This window comes from Anolis sagrei, chromosome 5 (assembly GCF_037176765.1).
Source record: "Anolis sagrei isolate rAnoSag1 chromosome 5, rAnoSag1.mat, whole genome shotgun sequence".
NCBI classification, from domain to species: domain Eukaryota; kingdom Metazoa; phylum Chordata; class Lepidosauria; order Squamata; family Dactyloidae; genus Anolis; species Anolis sagrei.
In genome coordinates, this window is record NC_090025.1 from 104670837 (window position 1) to 104675552 (window position 4716).

Here is a 4716-nt window from a genome sequence, read left to right on the forward strand (position 1 = left end):
GCGCGTGTTGCTGAGGGAGGCGGAGGGAGGGCCTCGCAGGCCTCAGGCCCGCCCTGTTTTGGGCCTAAGAGCCCGCCTGTGCTCAGCTCTACATACCTTGTGGGAGAGGCTTGGTTTGGAAAGAGAAAGTACCCTATGGCCCTGCTGTGGGTGTGAGTTGTGTCTGGGAGACCAAAGGCCCTGTAGTTTCTCTACAGAAGAGGTGAGGCCTAGACAGGTTGGGTTTCCCTGGTCCAAAATGGGTTTGCGTTGTTGTGAGTTTTGTTTTATTTTATTTTTTCTTTATGGTGACAAGTACATTTAAAAGTGTATCTTCAGCCAATATATAGATACAGTAGCTCTTCCACACAGCCTGATATCCCAGAATATCAAGGCAGAAATCCCACAATATAATAAAACTAGCTGTCCCCTGCCACGCGTTGCTGTGGCCCAGTCTGGAAAATAAAGGAATCTGGAAAATAAAGGAATGAGAAAGTGTTTGTTTCTAATCTATGTAATGTCTTTCTGCTTGTGGGTAAACAGTCTTTCTTGCAGTTTCTTTGTCAGTGTTGATGTGGAGAGTTTCTGGTTTGCCCACCCCGGAACATGCAACATATCATTGCCCTTCTTTAAGGGTCCCTTTCAAATCTATACTATATCTGTGTGTGAATCATATCTATCTATATCCATCTATGGCTCTTTGTCAGGAGGACTTTGATTACTTTTCTTGCCCTGATGAAGGAAGTTGGATTGGATGGCCTTAAGTATTTCCTGTTGGTCATAGGGGTTCTGTGTGGGAAGTTTGCCCCGATTCTGTCATTTGTGGGGTTCAGAATGCTCTTTGATTGTATGTGAACTGTGAATCCCAGTGCCTACATCTCCCAAATGTCAAGGTCTATTTCCCCATCTGTGTTCATATTTGGGCGTATTGAGTGCTTGTGCCAAGTTTGGTCCGGATCCATCATTGTTTGAGTCCACAGTGCTCTCTGGATGTAGGTGAACTACAACTCCAAAACTCAAGATCAATGCTCACCAAACCCTTCCAGTGTTTTCTGTTGGTCATGGGAGTTCTGTGTGCCAAGTTTGGTTCAATTCCATCATTGGTGGAGTTCAGAATGCTCATTGATTGTAGGTGAACTATAAGTCCCAGCAACTACAACTCTCAAATTACAAAATCATAAATTTTTGAGTGATGGTCACTCCTTGTGTTGTGAAACATTTTGTTGCCAAATTTGGTGTGATTTCATTCATTTGTTCTTTTGTTTTTAAGGAACTCATTATGCACAGAGCATTTTTATATAGATAGATAATAATAAAACTTTATTTATATTCCGCTCTATCTGGTGTAATATTAGAAAATGTTGACCATTTCCGCTACCTTGGCAGCCACCTCTCCACAAAAGTCAACATTGACACTGAAATTCAACACCGCCTGAGCTCTGCGAGTGCAGCATTTTTCCGAATGAAGCAGAGAGTGTTTGAGGAATGGGACATCCGTAGGGATACCAAGGTGGGTTGTTGTAGGTTTTTTCGGGCTATATGGCCATGTTCTAGAGGCATTTTCTCCTGACGTTTCGCCTGCATCTATGGCAAGCACCCTCAGAGGTAATGAGGTCTGTTGGAACTAGGAAAAAGGGGTTCATATATTTGTGGAATGACCAGGGTGGGACAAAGGACTCTTGTCTGTTGGAGCTAGGTGTGAATGTTTCAACTGACCACCTTGATTAGCATTTGATTGCCTGGCAGTGCCTGGAGCAATTTTTTGTTGAGAGGTGATTAGATGTCCTTGTTTGTTTCCTCTCTGTTGTTGTGCTGTTCTAATTTTAGAGTTTTTAAATACTGGTAGCCAGATTTTGTTCATTTTCATGGTTTCCTCCTTTCTGTTGAAATTATCCACATGCTTGTGGATTTCAATGGCTTCTCTGTGTAGTCTGACATGGTGGTTGTTGGAGTGATCCAGCATTTCTGTGTTCTCAAATAATATGCTGTGTCCAGGCTGGTTCGTCAGGTGCTCTGCTATGGCTGACTTCTCTGGTTGAAGTAGTCTGCAGTGCCTTTCATGTTCCTTGATTCGTGTTTGCGCACTGTGTAGAGAAATGTTTATTATAGAGTGTTTATTATACTGTATTTAAACTGCATTTATGTATTACATTTATTGCCATGGCCTAGCTGTGAGGGATAGGTTGCCATGGTGACAAGACAAAGCCTCAGAGGAGGTGGGCGGAGCTTAAGGAGGAAAAGGTTTGAAAGTGGCAGTTAAGCTCCAGTCCGGTGGACGAGACCCGGGGAAGAGGAGAGTCAGTTAGGGCTCTGTGGTTGTGAAGCTGTGAGAATTCAGCAGTTCTTAGAATTTGTGAATATTTCTTCAGCAAGAGAGCTGAAGGTGTTACCTTGTTAGATTACTTAGGTTAAAGAATCTAACAGAGGGGGTTTTAAGGATCGCCAGTAAGGAAAGACTGGTGATCAGTGGTTTGTTCCGAGTATAGGGCAAACAGTGTGGACATTCACAATAGGGAACTCTGAAATAGTATAAGCACTTCACTAAAGAAGGAGTTTGTAGATTTGTAACATTCAGAAGGCTGAATGTATCTCAAACCAGCCATTTTGTAACATCAAGCCTTGTGCCAAGTTCAAACTCTCAAAACTGCAACAATTACGTTCTGTTAACAATAAATCTTGTTCTCTTTGTGTTTCAAACCTGCCTCCTCCATTGCTTTTATGCTTGGTGCATTCCACACTACCAAAATCACCTCACAACACAACTAAGGATAAACAGAGACATAAACCAGCGTCTCTAAACATATTGGTGGCAGCTTAATTAACATTAAAGAAGGTTCCTCACAGAATATTGGTAACATTAAAGAAGATTAATACTTCCTCACATAATTTTTGGTGGCATCTAGTGAGATTAGCGATGCTTCTTTACATTTTTGGTTGACAAGCGGTGGGATTAACGCTTCGTTACATTTTTGGTGCAGACGACGGGATTCGAGTAACAACTGATCGAGTGCCTTAAGTTTAATTTTAAAATAAGTTGTGAGGTAAAAGTTGCTGAAAAATGGCTACCAGGCGACAGAGAAAGCTGGCTGAAGAAAGAGAGGGAGACCAAGAGGAAAGTTCGGGCTCTGAGGCAGAGACAGAGTTAGTGCCTATGTCAGAAATGGCTTATAAATACAAACTGGAGATGGAGGAAAAACGATTAGAGATGAGACGATTGGAGATGGAGGAAAAACAATTGGAGATGGAGAGAGAGGCTAAACAAAGAGAGTTTGAAGAAAGACAAAGAGTGAGAGAATTTGAACGGGAGTTAGAATTGAAGAGAATGGAGTTTGAGCTAGAGAAACAAAGATTGACTTTGTCTCAAACATCCAGTGATGTTCAGGAAGGGAGATCTGGAGGGGATACCCCAGATTTGATGAAGAAATTCCCAAAATATACCAAGGAGGATTGTCCAGAGAAATTCCTAATATCTTTTGAAAGATGTTGTCGTGATTTTGGAGTGGCTAAGGAAAAATGGATGACATACCTTAGGCCACAGATAAGTGGGAAACTTTTGCAGATTTATGGACAGTTGCCTGAAGAATCTTATAGAGACTATGATCTGTTTAAGAAACAGATTCAACAAGAGTTTAGATTGACTTTGGAATATTATAGATTTAAGTTCAGATCCTTAAAGAAAGATAAAACTCAAAGTTTTGCTCAGGTGGCCTCTAGATTGTCTCAACTGTTCGATAGTTGGATAAAGACGTCTGAGGTAGAAGATTATCAACAGCTGAGGGAACTTTTGAAATTGGAACAATTTTTCCAATTAGTTCCTTATGAAATTCGTTGGGTGATTCAAGATCGCAAGCCATCCACGATTGTAGAGGCAGCGGGTATGGCAGATCAAATAACAACCTTGAAAGAAGGATTTAAAAGGGAAGATCTGCCAGGGGACAAAAGAACAAACAGGCAGCCATTTTATTCACAACAAAAGCGCCCACAGCAAGAAAAGGGTGCTGACTTAGAAGACACCATCTGTAGGAGGCAGAGTGTAATAAGACCAACTGCTCCTGAGGTAAAACGACGGTGCTATCGATGTGGAGAATGGAATCATTTAAAATATCAATGTCCCTTGTTAAAGAAGGAGAAAACAACCCTCTTTGTGAATAAAATGAAAGAAACACCAAGGGCAGAAGCAGATACTGTTTCAAAGGAGAGTTCAAGCTCAGAGCCTCAAGAGAAACAATGTCTGTTCATCCTGTCAGGCAGCCCATCTAAGGACTACTTAGAAACCATTTCTATTGATCACAAAGACAGGAAAGGACTCAGAGATACAGGTTCCGAAGTATGCATCGCGCACCCTGAAATAATACCTCAGAAATTTCAACAGCCAACCTCTGAAATAAAATTAAAAGGTTTAGGTCCCGCGATCCCGACACCCGTGGTGACCTTGCCAATAGAATATAAAGGATGGAAGGGTATGTGGGATTTTGCAGTCAGTCCTGACATACCATATCAATGTTTAATTGGAAATGATTTGGCTGAGGAGATTAAATTCTGTAAGATGGTGTGTGGGGAGAAAGAATGTAACAATGAAAGCCCTGAACAGAAAGCCCTGTGTTTTGCCATACAACAAGATGGGGACGAGAGTCCAGAAACCAGCGCTACAGTGGCTGAGCTTGTTAAGAAGACGGGAGGAGTTGAGGAGATTCGGCAGGAACAGAGAGCCGATGGATCTCTGAAGCCTCTATTTGC